General features: G+C 42.9%; 1 protein-coding gene across 9 annotated transcripts in view; it reads left to right on the top strand.

Moving 5' to 3' along the window:
* The window catches only part of ATXN1 (ataxin 1), a 221,830-nt gene that overhangs the window by 95,867 nt on the left and 104,310 nt on the right, over positions 1 to 21,653 (top strand). The window contains exon 1 of one of the 9 annotated variants that reach the window (XM_071553223.1): positions 9,770 to 9,835. The exons of 7 other annotated variants lie outside the window; for them this stretch is intronic. The gene's annotated coding sequence lies outside the window, so the exon portion shown is untranslated. Of the gene's footprint in view, positions 1 to 9,769; positions 9,836 to 19,327; positions 19,411 to 21,653 lie in introns of those variants that run through there. One more of the 9 variants, XM_071553221.1, reaches the window with a different exon arrangement.

Here is a 21,653-nt window from a genome sequence, read left to right as displayed (position 1 = left end):
CTGTGATGTGACCTGGTTAGGACAAAGCTAGTAAGTGAAATTTGTAGTATTTATCATCTACAGTCTTAAAAAATCAGTGAAAAGCAGAAAACAAAATAAATCTGGGAAAAGTGGGAAAAAACCTAAAGGACCAAGAAGGTTTGTCCAATATTTTCCCATACCTTTCCAATTAAAAACCAAACTCAGCACACATGGAAGTGTGTTAAGCCTGATCACTGGAGAAAGGAAAGTTACTTTTCATCTCTGCTAGGAATGTTTTTACTCTGCCATGTCTTCATTTGTCTTTATTTTTTTTAAAGAAGTCAGGTTTGTCAGGAATCTTACACACCAACCCCAGACTTGCTATTGTACTGTCATGTGGAACCAAAGTAGTAAGTGCTGCATGTGGTACCTCAGGGTTCAAAGTGCTATGAAATGGCACTGCATTATGGAGGGCATTAATAATCTCCTGGACACATCATAATTTGCTTTATATTAATGAACATGCACATAAATAATGTGGGAAAATCTGCATGTGAATACCATGGTAAAAATCTGCATTTTGCCGGGTAAAAATCTGCAATTTGCCATGTAAAAATCTGCAGTTTGGGGTGTTCTTTTTTTTCCCTGGGGATCTGTTGTGCCCTTTATAACCCAAAGCTTTGCATCTGAAACACTCCCTGTTGCTGAGATGGTCTCTCTAACATGATTTGCTCTTGAAGTGAGTCCTCCACATACCCCTGAAGCAACACCAATAGACTTGCAGTTCTGTATCTCTGCCAAGCAGAATGTTACTAACAGAGCACTGTGATTCAGCTGGAATAAAGGGAAATAAAAGGCAAAAATGTTTGCAGAACTGTTGACTCTTTCAAACCCTTACAAAAGCAAATGATTGAGCAAGTCTACAGCTGGTTCAGCAGGGATGTGCAGCTCAAGCTGTAATTTTCTATTCCGAGATAAAATCTGGTTATTGTTTAATGAAATAGAAAGTCAAGGCTTTAAATTGCAAACAATTCAGATGTTTTTCTTCCACAAGATTGTGTGGAGGGTTTTGTTTTGTTTTCTGTCTTCTTGTGTCAGTATCTGAAAGTTTCCTGTGATAAGTCCGAGTGGCAGAGAACGTGGTTTGTTCTGGCATGAGGGGAACAACAACCAGTTTCCCCAGGTTTAGAAAGCCTGGAAGGAGAAAAGATTAAGTCAAACTTGCTGCTGCAAATTGTTGCAGTAAAATGACTTCATAAAGCATTTCCCAAGTGCCCATGAACCCCAAAAGCTTTTCTGTGCCCCTGAATTCAGTGTGCTAAGCTTGTGTGTGCTGAACTGGGGAATCTACCAGAGCTGGAACAAGGTGCTTCTCTGTGGCTGTGAAATGACCTTGTTCATACAGTCAAGTCCAACTTGCTTTATAAACCTGTCATGACATCACTGTATTGTGATATGATACTGTCTGTAGTGCAGGCAGGAGCTGAAGCTCAACCTTACTGAAAAAATCTCCTGCCTGGGCGGTGATGAATTTGAAATAATTTCTGCCTGATGCCTGTACTGCTGTTTGCATCCACACCTTTGACATCTGTGAGATGTGTTGCAATGGGGTTTCTTAAAAACCCCACAAATTCTGTTCCTCATAGTACACAGACACTGCCCTGGAATTTTCCCTGTTGTCTCTTTTTGGATCTTGTTTGCTGGCAGTGTGGTACAAGTTCGAGCTGGCACCAGCATCCTGCAGTGCTTTGTGTAAAAATACTCTGGAGTGAATGTGGGCAGGGCCAGAGCCTCTGCAGTTGCTCTATTTGTGGCACAGCTCCTTCATCTTTTGCATGGTTTTATATGTGATATTTGGACAGATTTTAACAAACCTGGCTTGGGGTCTGAAGTAGCAACGAGCATCGTATCAAAGCACTTAGAGTATTATGAAAGGAATAGGGTTGTACAGCACAGATTATGTATGTTTATGTTTTATTTGACTGGCACAGGGAAAAGGTATTTGGAAATTGTTTAAAATATCCACAGATTTATATTCTGTATCAAAAGACTGTGCTTAGAAATCTCTCCAGGAAAGGCTGTATTGATAAAAGCAGCTTCCTCCTCCGTTTTCAGGGATATCTGTGGCCTGAAGACCATCAGGATCAGCTGCTTTCACTCTGTGTTGATGTTGGAGTACAAAGGACAGTCCATGGGTATGGCCTGTTCACCAGGATTTGGTGCAGAGGGTGAAGTTCTTAAGGGAGGACAAATTGTTTCAGCAACTGAAATAAGATGGGTGAAACCCATGCAGTGTTCCCAGCCCCATCTTCTGCTAAACTGGACAAAAATGTTTTAAAAAATAACCTGGATTTTCTCATCTCTAAGCAATTGAAATATTATGGAAAATTAAAGCGGATTTTCTATCTCCTAAACGCAAAAAGCCATTGGAAATGTATTTAGACATGCAAAGTATAGATTTAAAAATGTGTAGCTAATTTATTACAAACAAGGCATGTTTATTTCCTCACTCCTTTGCTTCAGACACACCATAACTTAGCTGGTTTTCTGAGACCAGAACATGCAGACAGTAGAAAACAGAGGACTAATAGCAGTGATAGCAGAAACACCACTTAGCTGCTTATTGAATGAAAACTGGTTTGCTCCCAAATTATTAAATTGCTGTAGTTGCTCAATCTGGTTTGCCCAACCTCTCTTTTTAAGGCATTTTTTTCTGCTCAAAGATGCAAAGAAATTTTTTGCCAGAACACTTTGTTGGATTAGATAATAACACTTTCTCCCCATCACTTTTGTTCAACACAGGAGAGAAAACATTTTCGGATTGAGGCTTGGCCCTCATTAATTGCAGTTTCAGGAAGCAGAAAATGGGAGTTCTAACAGAGTATCTTCAAACAAATCATGGTTAATTGCATGTAGAAATACTCTGAGTTCATTTCTGTGTGCTTAACAAGCCTTTAGTGACTGCCAGAAGTTTCTGCTGTTGAAGTGTAAAACTGAGAGTATGTGGCGTCAGTACATATATGACCATATCATAGAATCATAGAATGGACTGGGTTGGAAAAGACCTCCCAGATCATCAAGTCCAACCCTTGGTCCAACTCCAGTCCCTTTACCAGATCATGGCACTCAGTGCCACGGCCAAGCTCAGGTGAAAAACCTCCAGGGATGGGGAATCCACCCCCTCTCTGGGCAGCCCATTCCAATCCCTGAGCACTCTCTCTGCAAAGAAGTTTTTTCTCATCTCCAGCTTCAATTTCCCCTGGCAGAGCTTGAGCCCATCGTGCCCCCTTGTCCTGTTGCTGAGTGCCTGGGAGAAGAGACCAACCCTCACCTGGCCAGAACTTCCCTTCAGGGAGTTCCAGACAGTGCTGAGGTCACCTCTGAGCCTCCTCTTCTCCAGGCTGAACACCCCCAGCTCCCTCAGCCTCTCCCCACAGCACTTGTGCTCCAGTCCCTTCTCCAGCCTCGTTGCCTGGTCCTGCTTTTGCTGAGGGCAGGCTGGACCCCAAAACTGGGCATCCTGTGAGTCCAACACAGGTACAGATCTTCTTCTCCAGCAACAGTGAACATCAAAGTCTTTTTTGGAAGAGGATTCTGCCCTGCTCACCTTCATTTCCCTGCTGAGTGCTCTTTTCCCTGCTCTCTCTAAAAAAGGGTCTTTTCCAGACCCCTGCCCTTTGCACAAAGGCTTTCCCAGAGTTATTTGGCCATAGGTGAGTTTTTCATTGGGTGCACGATGCACCTTTCTGTGCTGGACCTGGCTGCAGTATTGCTGTGTGTGCCCTGCCACCCCTGGGACTTTGGAGGCCTGGCCGTTTTGCAGGGCACGTTCCTTCCCTTTCCTGCTCCCTTCTGCCAGTGTGCACTTGTGCTTTGTCCAAGGTGCTTCCCATCAAAAGTCACTCTTGTCATGTTGGCAAGTGGAAGGTGCTCATTTTGCCGGGAGGGTGAAAGGAGGAATTTTCATGCTCTAAGCTGCTGTCATTGAAGTGATGCAACACAATGGCTGTCTCAGCCATCAGTTAAGCTGTTACACCACGTGGCTCTTCATCAGTGTGGTCACCATTTGGTGATGGAGGTTATGTGGGGAAAGGAGGTTAGAGTTTGTCAAGATGAACTCATTTAAAAGCAGTGGCCAGAGGAGCCCAACTCCCCAACCTCATAGGAAATGCATCCATGGAGAGCAGATCCTCTGGCTTTGGTGTGATAGGCATCCTTTTTCTTTAACCAAGGTTGTGAGAAAGGACAGCTGCCTTCTACAGCTTTGTCACCCAGACTTGCTGGACTTGAAGGAAGGAGAAAAGCTTTCCACTTAACAACTTGACATAGCTAAATCCAAGAAACCCTGAATTCTCCATAGTTATCTTGTTACTGCCATCCTTATTTCACCCATCAGTGGAGTTATTTCAGCATAAACCTGGCAAAAGGGATGGCAGAGTTAACCTCTCTTTGTGTAATTATTCTCTAGTCTGCAGAGGTAAGAAGAACCTTCTAGAGGCAAGCAAAAATCTGCTGCAAATGTGACCTGAGGCTTTGAACACTGAACTTTTAAGTACTTTAGACAAAACTTTGAAAGTAATTCTTTTTTTACTGCAAATACAGTAAGGATGCACTGCAAGAAAAAGGGTCTAATGCCCTTACCCTGTAATGAGCCCCACAGGGGCAAATCTGGCTATTTACTCCAAAGCCAGTGAGTTTGCCTGGCCCTTGGTGAGAGACACACAGGAGTAGGCCCTGTCAGAAAAAATTAATTACCTTGCTGTAACCTGAAAAAAAAATCTCTTCTTTAAGGTGAGTTCATTGTGGTCTCTTCTCTGATGCTTTGCTTTTATTGACTTCTTGTGTTAGACAACCACGCTGTGTCTGTGTCTTTATAAGGAGAAGATGGAGTGGTAGGCACTAAATATCCACTCTGTATCTGACAGCAGAAGACAGAGAAGGTTTCCTGTCCTTCAGGCAACCTTCTACACCCTGCAAAATCAAGTGTTTTAAAAGCCAGCATTTTAAATGGCCCAGTCAGTTTTTGCCCTTAGAGGCAAATCAGGACATGTAGCTGCAGTGTAAATGCAGGATTCAACATTTAATTTGTGTTTTAGAAACCTCATAGAATTTTCTTGCTGGTGCTGGCCTTGTATGGATTTCACAACTTTATCTGTCAGGGTCAGAGCTGTCACATGTTCTTAGTCCCAGTCTAATTTCCAGAGCAGGCAAGTTACCTGCAACCCTCCCCTTTGCATTGTGAGGCCTCTGGGCACCATGAAGGAGGCCAGCTCTGGACATCCCAAAACGTGGAATGGTATCTAATTTATTGTATCCAGGGGTGAAAATGTTGGCTTAGTATTCCCTGTCCCTGGAACTCCTCTTCCATGTATTGCTGAGGCCAAGCAGGGCAGTGGCTCCAGGTGCTGCTCAATCCTGTATATCCCCCACAGGAGAGTTACCAGTCCTTGTTAAATATTACCATAGGTGCTCTTGCTGACACATTTCAGGTTGCCACAGTCCTGGGGGCTGCTTGAGCCCTGGGTGAGTGAAGGTGAGCAAAGCAAACTCCACCTCTTCAACAGGTTCCCCTGAGGGGAATGGAGGGAGTTGCCCCTTCCTAAAGACCCCAGCCAGAACAGGCACAGTGACAAAATCAGCCAGAAGACAATCTGTGGCTCCAAACTGCATATAAATCTCCTCTACCCTCAGCTAATCTGTTGTTTGGTCCAGCTTTTCTCTATTCCCCGAGCCTCTTTTTGCCGACTTCACTCCTAACTGGGTGACCTTTATCCCCATTTGTGTGGACCTTCCTTCACCTGCTCCCTCCCTCCCTGAATGCAGAACTTCATTTCCCTTCCAAAGCAGCTGCAGGGGAGCAGAAGCCCCAAGGGCTGCCCCTTTGTGCCCCTTCCCCTGAGCCAGGGTAGCTTGCTGCTTGCTAACTCCATCTCTGTTTCAAGGCAGAGGGAACTAAAATAGCTTAAAACACTTATTGCTGTTGAAGGTGAACATGTGACTGCCTCAAACTGCATCGCCACCAAAGGCTGACAAAAATAACGTGGTCTGCTGCCATCTGCTTACACCTCTTCCCTCCACCCTCCGTTGCTCTTGTCACTTCAGGCTGCTGTAAGCTCTTCAAAGCAAAGACCATCTTCTCTGTCTGTGCAAAAGGCAAGGCCACTGTGGCACTTTCCCCACCCCATCTTTGCTTGGCTCTCACTTTGTGCTGTACTACAGTAGTAGAGTTCATAGTTTTATAATTTAGCCTTAATGGGAATGTGGGCTAAGCCAAACAGGAGTTTCCTTTTGTGGTATCTGCCCAGTTGTAACTCATCCCCAACGTGAATTTGTTGGTCTGCTGAGATCTCAGGTATTGATCAGTGATGTAATTGCCATCCTATAGCAGGACAGGTGATGTAATTCTTACCCAGTTCCTGAATGCACTGACCTTGAGACAGATCAGATGGTTGAACAGCATAGATGGGTCACTGATTAGAAAATGCCCTTGTTTTAAAACTAAACTGTCGTCTCTTAATTCCTGGGGAGGAATAACTACAACAAAATCACAAAAGATACAACATATATTGACTTTTAGCAGCAGTTACACACTCCTGTTCTGACAGGTGACTTTGGATGGCTTTGTTGCTTTGGGCATCATTTCAGTTTATGCTGGGATAGCACAAAACCTGACTTTTATGAGCTTAAGGAAAACCTTTGTTTCTGATAACAAGTCACACATTAAAAAAAAAAAAGAAAAAGTAAAGGTGTATGTGATATGAGAAATTCTGGAAGATGGGAGGAAAATACGTGGCACAGTTTTTCCAGAGGGAAAGCCTAATTCCTCCCCATGCAAGTAGAGATGGCTTGAATATACATTTTAATAAGAAGTATCACTCTTCATTTGAATACTTAAGGGAAGAGAAAAGTGATAAGCATTGACCAGTGGCTTTTGCATAGGCAAAACTCAAAAGAGAATTAAAACCACTTGCCATGAGTGCCAATGACATGGTTGAGAAAAAGATGTATTTTTATCTCAGTGGAAAGAGTCTCTGAGAGACCCCAGTGCAAGCATGAGAAAGATTGAATTATGAGTCCCATGGATCCTGAGAAGGAAGCAGAGAGGTTTGAAAAGACAAGTGGTTGAAGGGCTATTTTTGGTTCTACTGTTGGTGTTTTCTTCTTAACAACTAATGCACTTCTGGCCCAACATTTGCTGTTTCATGTCAGAATTTTTCTGATTTTTTTGTTCCACTCTTAGTGAACTGGCTTGTTTGCAAGATAAGTATTAAACTGAAGAGCTTACCAAAGGCAACTTCTCCAGCAGATGATTGCTGAAAGTAGTGGAAGAAATTAATGATTTGCAGGAATTTGTGACCTAATAAAGAAGACTACAAAAGAGTGATCTGACTAATTAATTACTGCAGTGAATTGATCTCAGGAAATCACAGAGACATGGCTCAGTCAGATTCTGTATTTCCCACTTTTCTTCGAGCCAGATGTTTTTCTGGTAGCTTGTGATTGAAACTAATGAATATTATGGGCAAGAATTTATTTTTCTGAGTACTGTGAGCATGTACTTTCTGTTGTTGAAATACACTTCCCTGTTTTATGGACTTTTTGGGTCTTCTGCTTTCCTACAATATTTACTTATGAATATTGCCTAATGTCTGGGGGACTCCTAATGTGTAAGATCTTACAGTCTGTTAAAAGCAGTTAAGTTGTTGAAGTCTGTCAGATTCTTTATGTGCAAAGGACCTTGTGCTTGGAATTCCTTCATGCTGTGTCTCAGTGAGAATTTCAGGTTTCAGAGGGATGAAATAAGAACTTGATGGATGTGGTCCCTTCAACAATATTGCTTTTCTAAGTGGGCAGTAAATCTAAATGGGGATAGTTGAACTTGTGAGAAAGTTGGGAAAAGAAAGAAATTACTTTTATTCTGTAATGCCAAAGGAACTAGAAAGCCCCTCACACACTCTCACATTTCTCTGCCAGCTGCTGCCTTGTCTTCCAAGTACATAAGAGTTGTAAGGAGATTCAGGCCTTCAGATGGCCCTTTACATTAACTATTTTTCTCTCTCTTTTCTGTCTTTTGCTGTCCCTTGAGATTTCCTGGTCCAAACTTACTAATCCTTTGGAGTGTCTGTTGTGGCAAGTCCATAAACCATCTGAACCTTAAAGAATTGTTTTTTAAGATACAGGGAGGCACTTTCTTATCTGACATAAGTTGCTATAACTCTTTGACCTAGAAAAACTCATATATGTTCTCACCAAAGGACTATCTGGTGAATTATGGGGATGAAAATCTTTCTTGTACCCTTTGGTAGACCATGTTTTTCATGTTGCACATGGGAAACTGGATCTCTGGAATCAAAGCTTGTACTCTCTGCTTCCTAACATTCTTCTTCATAAAACTGTAAAGAGGCCTGGACACTGTCCAGGTAATTCTGGGTTATTTTCTTGCTCTGAATTTCTTCACTAGTCAGTCAATTTTTTTCCACCTCTGTTCACTGCTCTGTTGGCCAAAGTGGAACATTATGGGAACTTGTTGCATAGTCTGGAGGCTGATGAATTGTGAGGATGAGAGATCTGTATATCTCATTTACCTGGAAGACTCAAAGGAAAATCAGAATGATTTGTAGGACCTGAAAAGTGAGTTGTTACTGTTTACCTGCCTCGACCTCTCACTTAAGTGCCTGACACTGAAGGATGTAGATGTTATTAGGCTGAATATCCAAAACTCTTGTGAATCAGAATTACCTCCTGTATGGCCCATGAAATAAAGTCAGGCCATACACATCTGTGTCTGGTCTTGTGATCTGAGCAGTTACTCTTTTTCAGAAAATAAGCATATATTTGGACTTGGTTTGATCTTTCTTGCAGCAGTTCTGCTGGGGAGGATTTGGCTGAACATGTTGCTCAGCCTGGCACTCACACCAGGTTGCAGCTACTTCTCCTGTGCTGTGTTACTTTTCCTCCAGTCAAGATACATTCACCAGATGGAGGAGTGGAGCTCTCAAGCCAGAGCACTCTCCATGTGAGGGGTAGAACACTCTTGGTTTGGCTTAATTACATTTCATCTCTACTTGGAGGAAGGTCTCAATTTTCCTTTCTGCTTCTTTGGTCTTGCCTGACTCCTTAGGATTGCCATGAAAGCCTGATAACCTGTTCTATGTGCATTTTGGTTCTTCCCACTTATATTTACTTATATTTAGGGAGAAAAAAGTTCAACTTGGTCCACATGATAGACATATGTAATAGATGAGTCCAGAAGACAAGACAATAATGTTTGCAGAGCTTGTTTGTTTGATTCAGATAGTTGAGAGCCAGGAAGTTCAGCTTATTACAGTAGTCAGCACTTTAGAGCTCTGTCTATATGGGATTAAAAAAATACACAGGGTTTCTTTATCCTACAGCTCTCATCATAGTTACAAAGAGCAGTAATGCTTCATATTCTCCCAGTGTAGCTATAGTCTATTATAGGCAGTAAAAGTCATGTGTTTCTATATTTAAGCCTAGAAATATTTGAGGTTTGTGATATTTGAAGACACCTGGACAAGACAAAGTTTGTGTCATGCACTATGATGTTACTTAGATCCCTGACTTTTATCTGATGAGGCTTTCAGAAAATCTGAGCAGTGCCTTAAGACCCTTTGAGGATTGTTCCCAGCAACCTGGTTTCCAGTGGAGCACCTGGGATCAGCCCATCTGCAGCTTCACTCCACCCCTGCATTTGGAGCTGCCCACCTGCTGCTCTGCAAGGCTCTTCTGGTTTGGAAATCGCTCCTGCAAACACCTGCTTAGTCTCTCGTTTTTGGGAGGAGAGTGACTGGTGAGCACCAAGAGAAGTTTGTCCTTATGGGAACGCCCCACCCAGCAAAGGGAAAGATCCTGTGTAAGTGGGACCTGTCTGACAGGTGTTTTTCCTTCCTCTGCTTGTACATCTCCCTTAAAATCTGAGCACTTTAGCATCAGTCTTGAAAGGCTGCTGTTCTTGAAATGTTCCATGGGAGTATCTGCCTGCCTACCTCTCTTTCAATAAAATTAGAAAGTTAGACCTTTTGCCTCTGTTTCAAAAGTGTGACTTTACAACTCCTCTCTGTCATGCTGTAAAACTGGGTGCTCGTCATCTCTGAGGAAAAAACGTTTCATAGCCTGTTGCTCTTTTCTTGTGAGGCTCAGCAGCAGTGGTGGTTCCCTTTGCAGAGGGTTCAGGAGGGCAAGTGGCACCCTAGAAAATGAAAAACACTTGAGTCATTTGCATGGTGGATCAGAATCCAGCCCGCCCAGCTGCCGAGCAAAGACCACAAACTTTCACGTTTGACTCATCTGCTGAAAAGCTACATATTTTTATGAAGAAAGAACTAAATGTTTACTTTAAAATAATTTTATTTGCTTTCTTGTTGCCGAGTCATCCGACTCTTAGATGGTGAAGGTTATGTATCAACAAGATTGTCTTGCTGTCTTTCTGTGTCTGCTGAACTACAATGATCAGACTTTGACCTTGCTTGCATCATAAGAACAATGGTTTGATTCGAGTGTGAATATCAGTGTTTGTGTCTATAGAAACCAATCAACATTTCCTCCTAATTTTTGTAAATAGGCTGTGACTGGGGCACTTGGATTTCCTGTCTCTGGTGTATCTGAATCAAGAAATCTCTTCAGACAGTGGTATCTTGCCTTCTGCTTTAGCCATCTATTGCCTCATTAACAGGCATCATCTTTATTATAGTCTGTATTTGTTCTGTTCAGATATGTCCAGACATCACTGGAGACTATAATCTTTCATTTTTATTCTGCATCATGGATTTGTGTGAGGCACTTTCTCATCAATAACTGTAGGAAATATCAAGCAATGTAAGAACAGCAGGTTGAACTGCCTACAATCAGCATTGCACAGCATTCGGTATTTTTCCAGGATAACCTTTTCAAGTGACTTTTTTCCAACACAGTGGCAGTTTAGTGTTGATTTTATTTCCTTTTTACATTTCAGCATGAATGATTCAAGTTGCCTTGAGAACAAGATACAAACCTCTGCATTATTATATCTTTTTTTAGAAATAGGCAGCTGTTTCATTGAGTAGCACCTTCACATTTGGGGGTGGCTGTTTGAAATTTGGCTGTAGAGTTGCCCTGATGTCAGGAATTTTCCTTCTCCTTTGCAGGAAAACTTGTCCATAATCAGTCAATATATAAACTCCTGACATCTCTCATTTTGTACCCACACAGCAGCAGGTTGTTAGGTAGCACTGAGTGTGCTGCATTTTAAAGCTGCAGGACTTGCTTTGATATTCCTGTGTCTGTCTGCAGTGGGCACAGGCATGTAGGAGGCAGAGGAGGAGATTGTCCTCCCTGGTTTCCAGCAAAGCTGTAGGTTGCCAAGACAGGGTGGAGCAGAAGGAAAGGACAGAGAGAGAACACAAGCTATGGAGGATGTGCTCACAAGAAGTGGTGGGGTACATGGGGCTGTTGGAACCAGGAGACTCACAAGTGGTTATGGCTACAAGCACCAAGTGTGGGGACAGCGTTCTGGAGGTGGTGTGGCTGTCAGGGGTGGATTGGAGAAGAGGAGGCTCAGAGGTGACCTCAGCACTGTCTAGAACTACCTGAAGGGAAGTTCTGGCCAGGTGGGGGTTGGTCTCTTCTCCCAGGCACTCAGCAATAGGACAAGGGGGCACGATGGGCTCAAACTCTGCCAGGGGAAATTGAAGTTGGAGATCAGAAAAAAATTCTTTGCAGAGAGAGTGCTCAGGCATTGGAATGGGCTGCCCAGAGAGGGGGTGGATTCCCCATCCCTGGAGGTTTTTCAACTGAGCTTGGCCGTGGCACTGAGTGCCATGATCTGGTAGAGAGACTGGAGTTGGACCAAGGGTTGGACTTGATGATCTGGGAGGTCTTTTCCAACCCAATCCATTCTATGATTCTATGATTGTGTGATGTGACTGGGATTAAGGTGAGGAACAAGGAGGAAACTTGTGTTCAGAGTCTGAGGAGGGAAACAGCAGGACTGAAACCACAGGAGAAAAGGGAAAAGTCTGTTCTGTACATTGGTATGGAGTTTGTGATTCCTGAGGCTGCAGTTGGATGCTGCTTGCCTGTCTGGTGTAAAGATATAAGACCATAAATAACACATTTATGGTTGCTATAGTCCAAACACCTGACACAACCTCATAGCTCTACTGAGACAGCAGACTGAATTATGTGGGTGCTGTCCCTCTGCATCAGTGCAAAAACCCTGGTGTGAAAACACAGTTTAGCTTAAACTGCTGCTCAGTCTGTTCAAAGTGTCTGACTTCACACATGAAGTGGATGAGGAGCATTCATACAGCTTGTTCAAGCAGCTCAGTGGTGCAGAAACAGCCTCCAACAAGCAGATGCAACAAGTGTCTTCCTGGCAGTGGTACTTTGTGTGAATGCATCTTTTCCCACCTGTTTGCACACCTTAATCTTGCTGTCCCTGTGCTACCAGCGTGAGTCTGTGAATGCAAATTGGGTGAGCTTTGGTTCACATGAGATCCTTGATAGCTTGCAGTTATCTCAGTTCCTCAAGTAAAAGAAATGTGTCTGCATTTAAAAGTTTCAGCCCTGGCAATGGCTTTGACCTGTAGCTACGTGCAGATGTCCTCTTTTGGGCTTCCCACGTGCCTCACTGCACCTCCTCTTGGAAAGGACCCTCTTCAGTGAGTGCTCCCCAACTGGTTGGAGGCAAACTCTGGGTTAGCACAGAAGAGTGTAAAGTGTAGTTTGTAGCTGCTCCCGTTTATTTTCACCATAACGGATTTCAAAACGCTTTTCCACCAGGCTGCTCGCACTTCTGAAGGGAGACAGTCAGCACAGGAAGAGGGGCAGCTGGTGCTCAGCACATGTGTGGGAGGAAAACCTCATCAAGCAGCATAGAAGGGTTTGGAAAGGACCTTTGTCCACAGGCTCAGTCTCTCTGAGTCTCAGTTCTGTCTCTGCGTTGGGGGGAAAAAAAACCTTCTCACAGGGGCGTTGTGAACATGTGCTAATTTTAGTAGATCAGGCAGTTAGGTAATGTGGTGACAGCCAGAAAATAACCTGTAAGGAAATAGTTGTTCTGTCTTTAAAGCAGAGTGTTTAGAGCCCTTTTTAATAGTGAGAATGAAGCAAACTACTGAGTATTGCTTATTCAGTAATACCAGCCCTACTATACCATGAATGGCAACATTTCCTGTGGAAAAAACCCCTGTGTGATCACAAAATTAAGAAGGAGGATGAAGGTATTTTATTGCCTTTTAGTTCTTGGCTTAACATTTTTGACATGTCTGTATGTGTTTGTACATGTAATGAATTGTGACCAAGTTCACAGTTGCTCAGTACTTTCTGTCCTGAGATGTTAAGCACTTTAAAGAGGGCTTAAAGGACATGAAAGCATCTTATCCTTCTGCCATTACGGGTCTTTAAGCACGTTTCTCTCTCCAAAAGTGCTTACCTCTGGTTCTTAAAAATGATTGTAGCTTTAAGTGAAGGAGGTGGGAGGGGAAGTTTTCTTCTAAATCTGATAGAAAATCATGGTTGGTCATTTTTTTAGCAGATCTCCACGATAAACCATTTCCCTGTATTTGTAAGTCCTTGCATTGTAACAGGCGAGTGGGAGGTACAAAAAAATATGGCTGTGAAACCACAGATGTTGTCAGCAAGAAAACAGAGCTGGATTAACTCTCATAACCAGGGTTAAATAATTCTGAAAATGACACTCTTTGAAGTTAACTCACCTGCACAGTGTCCTGCCACTGTTGCTTTAGCTTCACACGACCATTCCTCTCTCTAGTATGGGTAGAATAAGAACAGTGATGGCAAATGGCTTTGGCTTTTTATTTGCTTGAGGAGGTAAAAGATGTTGTGCCCTGTCCAGAGAGTGTGTTGTTTGAACAGTGTTAGGGCTTTTGTTGCTGGGGTGTTCCATAGTTTGGCTTTGCTGCTATTTTGTTTGGTTTATTCAGCCAGGGACGTATCACAGATCTATTTTTTGATCAGGCAGCATTCCTGTACTATAATAATTCAAGAGGCAGCACTCACACACGAGCTGTGTGAAATGCCTGTTGCTCACTGCTCTACATGTGCTTCTTGCCCTTATCATCCCTTAGGTACAGTTTACTCTGTGCAAGGTGTAAACTCCACGGAACGAGTGTTTGATCAGTGCAGAGCACAGCAGGACTTAGGGTTCCTCCTGGGTGCTGGACATGCTGTTATGTAAGTCGGGGTACTCTGCCTTGCTGAGCAACTGGAATAGTTCACATAAGCTGAATTTGTAGAATTTCCCATGTGCAAGCTGGAGAGAAAAGGGATTTTTTTAATTTTTTTTTTGACAGGCTGAGAGGGGCTTTGGAAATATTCTTCAAATCACAGCAGCAATTGGCTGTTTGGGCACTGGACAAAGACATGATTTGGAAATAGGTTTAAACTTTAAAGGTGGCCCTTCACACACTAAAGCTCCCAGATGAGTTAAATGGGAGAAGTTCACACCCCTCCTGGTGCTGTTGTTTCACTCTGCCAAGCTGCAGACTCAGCGCCAGTGCAGGTTTTCACAGCGAGAGCTTTTGTCGCTCCCAGAAGTGCTAGAAACTTAATTGCTCTCAAAGGCAAGCCTGGAATCTGGAGGACCCAGTACAACCTGCTGAGAGAACATAAATCATCAGATACTATCACGTTTCTGTGCTTGGGCTTGCGTGGAGTGAGTTTGCTTTGTGAGCGAATGCCTTTGGAATACACTGGTGGTTTTTTGTTGATTCTTAGACATAGCAGTAATTGTTGTTGGCTTTGTTAACAGGCATCTATGTTCTGTTCTGTAGTTACTGTTCATGTTTTTTAAAAAGTGTGCAGACAGAAATATTTGTTCTGCCTTGAAATCATGGCAGTATTTCTGTATTTAAAAGGGTTGATAGCCTTGATCCAGGTAGTTCCCAGCCATCATCCCTTCAAATAGACATGGAGAAAGAGCTGGCCGCTTATTATTTGACTATTGCTGTTTATCTTCTCTTAGAGACAGTGCTTAAAATGCCAGTATTGTTCCTTTTTTTTTTTAAGCTGGTTTACCAGCCACTTTAGTCCCTAAACAAATTAACCATGATGGCAACTGAGAAGAAATTGCCTTTTGTAGATAAGGAATAGAATTTTCAAATCTCAGAATCCCAGACCATTCTGAGCTGGAAGGGACCCACAAGGATCTTCGAGTCCAACTCTTAAGTCAATGGCCCACACAGGGGATTGAACCCATGACCTTGGCATTATTACAACCAAGTTTTAACCAACTGAGCTCATCTCAGGATCCAAATGTTTTTATGTAGCATGGTTCCCTAAGTTTTATTTTCCTATTAACTCTTGTAAAAATTGTGGAGAAGATTCTTAAGTTGGTCTGGGAGGTTTCTGGCGTTGTTATCCATAACTCAGTTTTAAATGTAGTTTTCCTCACCTCCTTCAATGGTTATTTTATAGGCTCTCCATTTGTAGGGATACTGTTTTGATGTATTTTCCATGGAAACTGAAACAGGAAAAGGTTTCAAGGTAAACCAGCCAAATAATCCAAGGTCTTCTGCTCAGTTTCGATTAGTATTAAAACAGTAATCTGCCCTATTAGATGTTATTTGCAAGGAAGTTCAATGTTCAAAGAAGAGAAATGTACCACTTGACATTCAATCTGTCTTCTCAAGTCAGCAGCAGAAACCTCATTGAACCTTGTTGGCAGAGGTGCCTTCTGCAGAGGGTTCCTAAAAACACCTCCCCAGCTGTTGGCTTCGTTTCTGAAATGCTCTGGCACTGCAGTGGGTGTGGAGCCAGCGCTGAACGCTTGGGCCAGCTCCAGTTGGAGCTGCAGAAGGGCTGAATTTTAAGACCTCTAGGATGCCTCCAGGTCCAGAAGAAACCAAGCGCTGGAATACGGTGTCATCCAGACTGTGGTGTATTCCTAGAAAATGATGGATATGCTGTTTTAATTTGGAGAGTTTATTTAGCTGAAGTTACTGAGATATTAGTGCTTAGAAGAGAGAGATCTGCAGCTCTTCAAGACTGCCTGGCACACAAACAGGTGAAGATCTAAATTGCTTTGAGCTGCTGACAGTTTTCACAGCTTGGTGCAGACACACCTTTGCTGGTACTGACGAAACACCAATAACCAGTTTTGCATTGCTGTGCTCTCCTTGGCTGATGAACATTTTTAAACAGTACTATCCCTTCACAACTTTGGCACAGAAAATGGAAAGAAGGGGTCAGCAGCAGCCTCTTACCAAAGGGTTGGTTTAAAATTCTCTGAGGAAAGACAGCATTTTAAAATTAAGGTTCATCTGTTGTTTGAAAAGTGGACATTTAAGGCATTACATCACTCTGACCCCAGGCCACTGCACTGAAGTCTCGCTGGATGCAAGAGCAGACTTTGGTCTATGATGAGGACAAGTAGCAAATGAAGGAAAACATCATTTTCTTTCTGCAACACTGAGTTCCTCCAAACCTCATAGATAACTGAAAAGTCTGTTTTCAAAGCATCTCTGGCCCTGTATGCAAATAAAAGTTCTGTGATTTCAGCCTTTGCTAGAAATAGTATCTGTTATGCATCTGTATGGCAAAGCCCTGACATAATAGTACCAAATGCTTCCTAAAGAAACTCATTTGAAATCCAGGGTGGAAAGTGAAAGGGTGTTGGGAATCCACCAAATCCATATCATGGACCACTGTATATTTCAGCTGCCAATAACAGCCTACCTGTTGTTTCTGGCCCTTCTCTGAGCCCTTGCCTGCAATTGTGGAGTTATAAATGAACAGCCAAACTCTGGCTGGTATCAGTGGGGGTTTATTAACTTTACTAATTGGTTGGAAAAGAAGTGCCACTATTTGTCACTCCAGTGGCACAACTATGAGTGTTCTCAGCTGCTGTTAGGACTGGATTTAATCTCAGTACTTGTGCCATCTACTATAAAAGCACTGGAGTACTAGAGGAGTGGAAGATGGCAGTGGCTTTGGGAAGCTTTCAGCAGAGCCGAGCAGATTCTGTGATTTGCCACGATCAAACATCCTGATTGACAGAGCAGAACCTGAGTTCCCTTTTAGATTTGGTGACTGAAGTTTGCTGTGATTTTTTTCTAATGATGTGGTGTGCAGCCTTCTTGAATTAAAAGTCACAGTGGCTGTGCATCCTGAGTGCTGCAGTGGTGGCACAACAGCAACACGGACTGCTGTGGGTGCCTCTGCTGCATTATCTGCTCTGCTGGATGTTCCCCCTGCTCTCAGGGCAGCAGGGCAGCCTCACAGCAGGCACACAGCACACCAACACCTTTGGCAGCTGGAATATCTTCTCTGATTCTCCTACTGGGTTTCTGTTGCAATGCACAAGATGCTGCGATGATCTGGGTTGCCTTTTTTAGCCTATGACTTGTATTTCTGCCACTGTAGGCTCTGAACAGTTTTGCCAGTTCTGGATTGCTTTGTGGCTCACCTGGAATAGGTGTCTGTGTCCTGTATATGCATCAAGCACTGACCTCACAGGGATTGCTCAGTAAATCACCCCAATGCAAGGGAATCTTGCCGTGCCACTGTGAAAATTCTCAGTCTCCCAAAAAGCCAGTAGATGGGGTGTGTGCAATTCCTGTGCAAAAGCACTGTGCTCTCAGCCCAGAGATCCAGCCTTAGCTTTTCCATTTCTGTTGCAGAGTGGCTTTTGTGGTGGTGGTGTTGTTAGAGGTGACCCTCCACAGGAATCACAAAATTAAGCAATCCCAAGGGAAGCACACGAAATTCTTGATTGATGCTTTTGTACAAAGTACTCTGAGCACGATCTGCTGTGGACCTTGCAACACTTTGAAATCTGAGTCTGAATTTTATCATAAGCTTTTTTTTTTTATTTAAACTGTCAATGAACTAGAAAGGTCTACTAGTATATATATATATAACTAAAAAACCCCTGGGTTACCACCAACTTCTGCTAAACTCGAGGTTGGAGTATTAGGTATAGAAACTATGGGGACAACTATGAAATACATTTCTTGTTTTGTGTCTCCAGGCCCAGCATGTGAAAGTAAATGTCTATTCATAGGCATATTTCTGTCAATATAGATGTCAAAATTGAATTTACTAACAGTGTAAATTAAAATATTTTGTTAATAAGGATAATGTAAATAATAGTGTTAATACAAACTGTAGAAATTATCACTGGTCTCATCCCAGGGTGGATATCAAGCCTATAGGTCAGTTATGGTAGACTTGAAATGGGAAGGTATCTAAAACAGGAGACAGATGGATTTGGGACTGGGGAGTTCCTTGAGTTCCTTCCTCGGGGGAGGTCACAGATCATGAACCAACAAGTAAATAAGCTGACCCAAGGTCATTTATGCCATTCAAAATGAAACTTTCTAGAGGTGGAGTCCTGTTAGGTCAGTCCAAGCTGCTTATACCTGATTGGCAACGGAGAAATACTGAAGTGATTTGGTAATAGTTAACTAAGGGAACTCTACTAAAGTACAGCCCATGACTGATAGGTATGCACATAAGGTAGGAGTATCTTGTGAGTAAATAACTTAGAGGTAAAATACTATATCAGAATTTGGTTATCTTCTGAGAAGTGTAAATGCTGATCTACAGCTGAAGTTTGCCGAGAGATTTTGGGAAGAAATGATGTGCATATGCACATATACTCTGCTCCAAGCTATTGATGCAGTTGTGGGAGGGTAAAAATCTTCAAACAGCAGAGTAGCCTCAATTAATTCAAAATAAAAGTTCAATAGTGGAGTATGGCAGAGTCCTGAAGGCACTGGTTTTGTTTGTGCCTGTGATGGAAGGGGCAAACAAAACAAACCTCACTTAGCGCTGCCTTTCAGAGGAGAACCACAACAGACAAGTTTAAATCTGGTGTGGTAAAGTGTGCCCAAAACACTCTGAGCATTTAACAGTTGCACCAATGATTTACTTTCCTAGCAGTCTGATCTTGTGTTATAGTATAATCTGTTTCCCCTCTGTCTTTCATGTGCAATTCTGCTGAGCATGCAGTTCACATTGGCTGCCTTGGGCAGACTGCAGGTCAGCTTTTGAATGCAGGAGGATTCATGAAATTTCAGTATTTTGTGCACAGTTAGTGGCAGTTGTGCAAGTACAAAGACTTTGCTTTATCAGCAGATGTGGTCTAGGTTTACATTTATGTCTACGTTGAATCCTTACGTTTATGGCACTCGAGGGAAAAAACTCAGGAGCTCATTGCAGTGTTTAACAATCTGCTTTGGTAGCTGGCCAGTCCTCTTACCCTTGCATGAAGCACATGCTGGGGTGGTTCTTTCTTCCATTAACTCTTTGATGCTTGGAAACAGGGATGATTCACATGACGTGGCCGGGGGAATTAATATAATTGCAAGATTAGCAAAAACTTTGTACTCACCTTGTGCCAAGGCAGGAAGGGATTTGTGTACTGTGGGAATGATTAGATGGCAACGTTTGCTGGACTGCTGTGGCAGACAAGGGATGTTGGAGGAGGTAAGCAGAGGGCAGCCTTTCCCCTGGGAAATTAGAATTGGGCTGGGCACTGTCTGGTTTTTTAAAAGGGTTGCTGGGTGTTGTTTGTGGTAGCTCAGCTGTTTTGCACGTGACATGGCTGCATTTCTCACTGGTGCTGGATTTTGGAGTAGAAGGCTCTTTTCAAGCATTGCTCTGGTCTGGTTAAGGCTTTTTTTTTGTTAGTCTGGGAAGAGATGAGTAGGAATCGTATCTATGGATGAGCAGAGTGCAGAGGAATCATATCCATGGAGAAATGGTGATGAGCACAGTGCAGAGGGAAGGCCACACACCCCTCCCTCCCAAGTGCAGGGATAACCAGTGCTAACCTGGGAGCTGGTTTGGAGCACCTCAGCTTGGCCCAGCCAAGCGTCCATCCTGCAGGGATCAAAGAGTGGGCTGGGACTTTCTTGCAAGGTGATTAATGTGATCTCCAAATGCTGTGGAGGGGAGTCATTCCTGAGCAACAGTAGGAGCTTTTTCTCAGGGTTAAGTAGTGTGCTGTCCTCCTTTAAACCGGGGAGATGAGAGTCTGGGAGAAGGATATGAAAAATAAATGAGCTTAAATTGAAACCTGGCATCTGGAACACCTCGAGCTTTGGCAGACCTCGAGATAATACTTCAAAGTTGCTCAGCCCCACAAGGTACAGTATAATTTTCTGCTTGGTGAAAGTATTACTTGGAAACTGGAGTCATTCTTGGGGCTTCCTTGTGCTGGGCACTGTCACACTACGTAGAAAACAGCTCCTGGCTGAGCTGACTCTGGACCTGCACATTCTGAGCTGTTCACTTGCCTATTTTCTATCTCCCTGAGTATTTAGCAGTAAACCTTTACCCTGAGTTGGTTTTACCACACTGACCAACAAAGAGTAAATAAACCTGAGCATTACTTAACCTGACTTTACCAAAACAAACTTCCATATTTTAAAATCATTAAAGCTGAAGCAATCTTTGTTTCATGACAGAATGAAAGGAGCATGGCCTCCTAATTACTCTGAAATTCAAATGTGTGCAGGGATGCCTGGGAAGTGCAAGGCTCCCTCAGCTCCCTGCAGTTTGGCAGGTATCTCTCTCCTTACTTGATTGGGTTTGTTTGGGCACTGAAGAGAAATTTAGCACATTGACTTATCTATGAATTTACCATTTTGGCACTGATGGGGTGATTCTCAGAGCTCAGAGGCAGAGAATGTCTTGCCTGTATAGTACATGGACTGGCTTTCTCTTTTGGCAGTTTACAGGGGAGAGAGCAAGTCAGCCGAGTCCTTTTTTCTTTAAGCTACGTGCGTTTGGAGCTCATTCTGAAATACGATTAACACATGCCTGCACATTGGTAGGATTTTAGGTTGGAAGGTTGCTAATTGGTCTTGGTGCTTTTTACTGCTTGAATGTTGAGGGGTTTTTAAGGTAAAAAGAACATAATTATTGTTAACTTACAGCAAAAGCCATGTTTTCTCTTGAATGTTTTAATATGAAGTAATTTAAACTAAATTTCTGCACAAATATTTTCCAAGAGATTGGCTGTCAAAGTACTATAAAAAAAAATTGCACTTTTGCAGGGACCCAATGAGACTTTGCAAATTCTCAATGTTAAATGTGGTTGAAGATGTCATTTCTTAAACAGCACTTTTAGAAGTAGTTAGCTTAAAAGGATAGCAATTCAAAGCACAGAGGGAATGATTTGAAGTGTAAAGGCTTGAAACACAACGCAGGGGTTGACAGTTTCACTACAATTAGAAGCAAGGCAGGCACAACTCCCACTTCTGAAAACTTTCCTATCGCTCTGCTTCCTCTCTTGGCCTAGAAAACCTCAGAAAAAAACCCCTTTGAGTGGCTTTGCTTATTGACTTAACATAGTTATACTCAATAGCATTAGGAGACAGAGCAGAAACAGCTGCCAAATGTGTCTGTAAAGAATAATCTTTACAGAAAGCTTCGCAGAAGTATTTTCTTCACATGCTTTCAGTCTCTTGAGAATGCTGCTTTTTTGAGGAAAGCAAGTTTGTTTTTTTCTTTTATTTATTTTTTTTTTAACAAGGCTTGTTGTTTTAGGAAACCACTCCCTTCTGCTGCTGCATTTAGACTCGCTGCTAATTGCCTTTTGGTCGACGGCATTTTCCATGAATTGCCACATTCCCCCACACTGTTGCAACTTCACCCTGATTATGTTCCGTGGCACTTCTGCCTGCTGCCTTTGGGAGGAGTGGCTGAGAGAAGGGTATGGTGTA

The sequence above is a fragment of the Pithys albifrons genome, chromosome 4, assembly GCF_047495875.1.
Source record: "Pithys albifrons albifrons isolate INPA30051 chromosome 4, PitAlb_v1, whole genome shotgun sequence".
In the NCBI taxonomy this organism is placed as follows: Eukaryota; Metazoa; Chordata; class Aves; order Passeriformes; family Thamnophilidae; genus Pithys; species Pithys albifrons.
The sequence above is the reverse complement of the archived record's forward strand: the minus strand, read 5'-3'. Positions and strand labels throughout refer to the sequence as shown.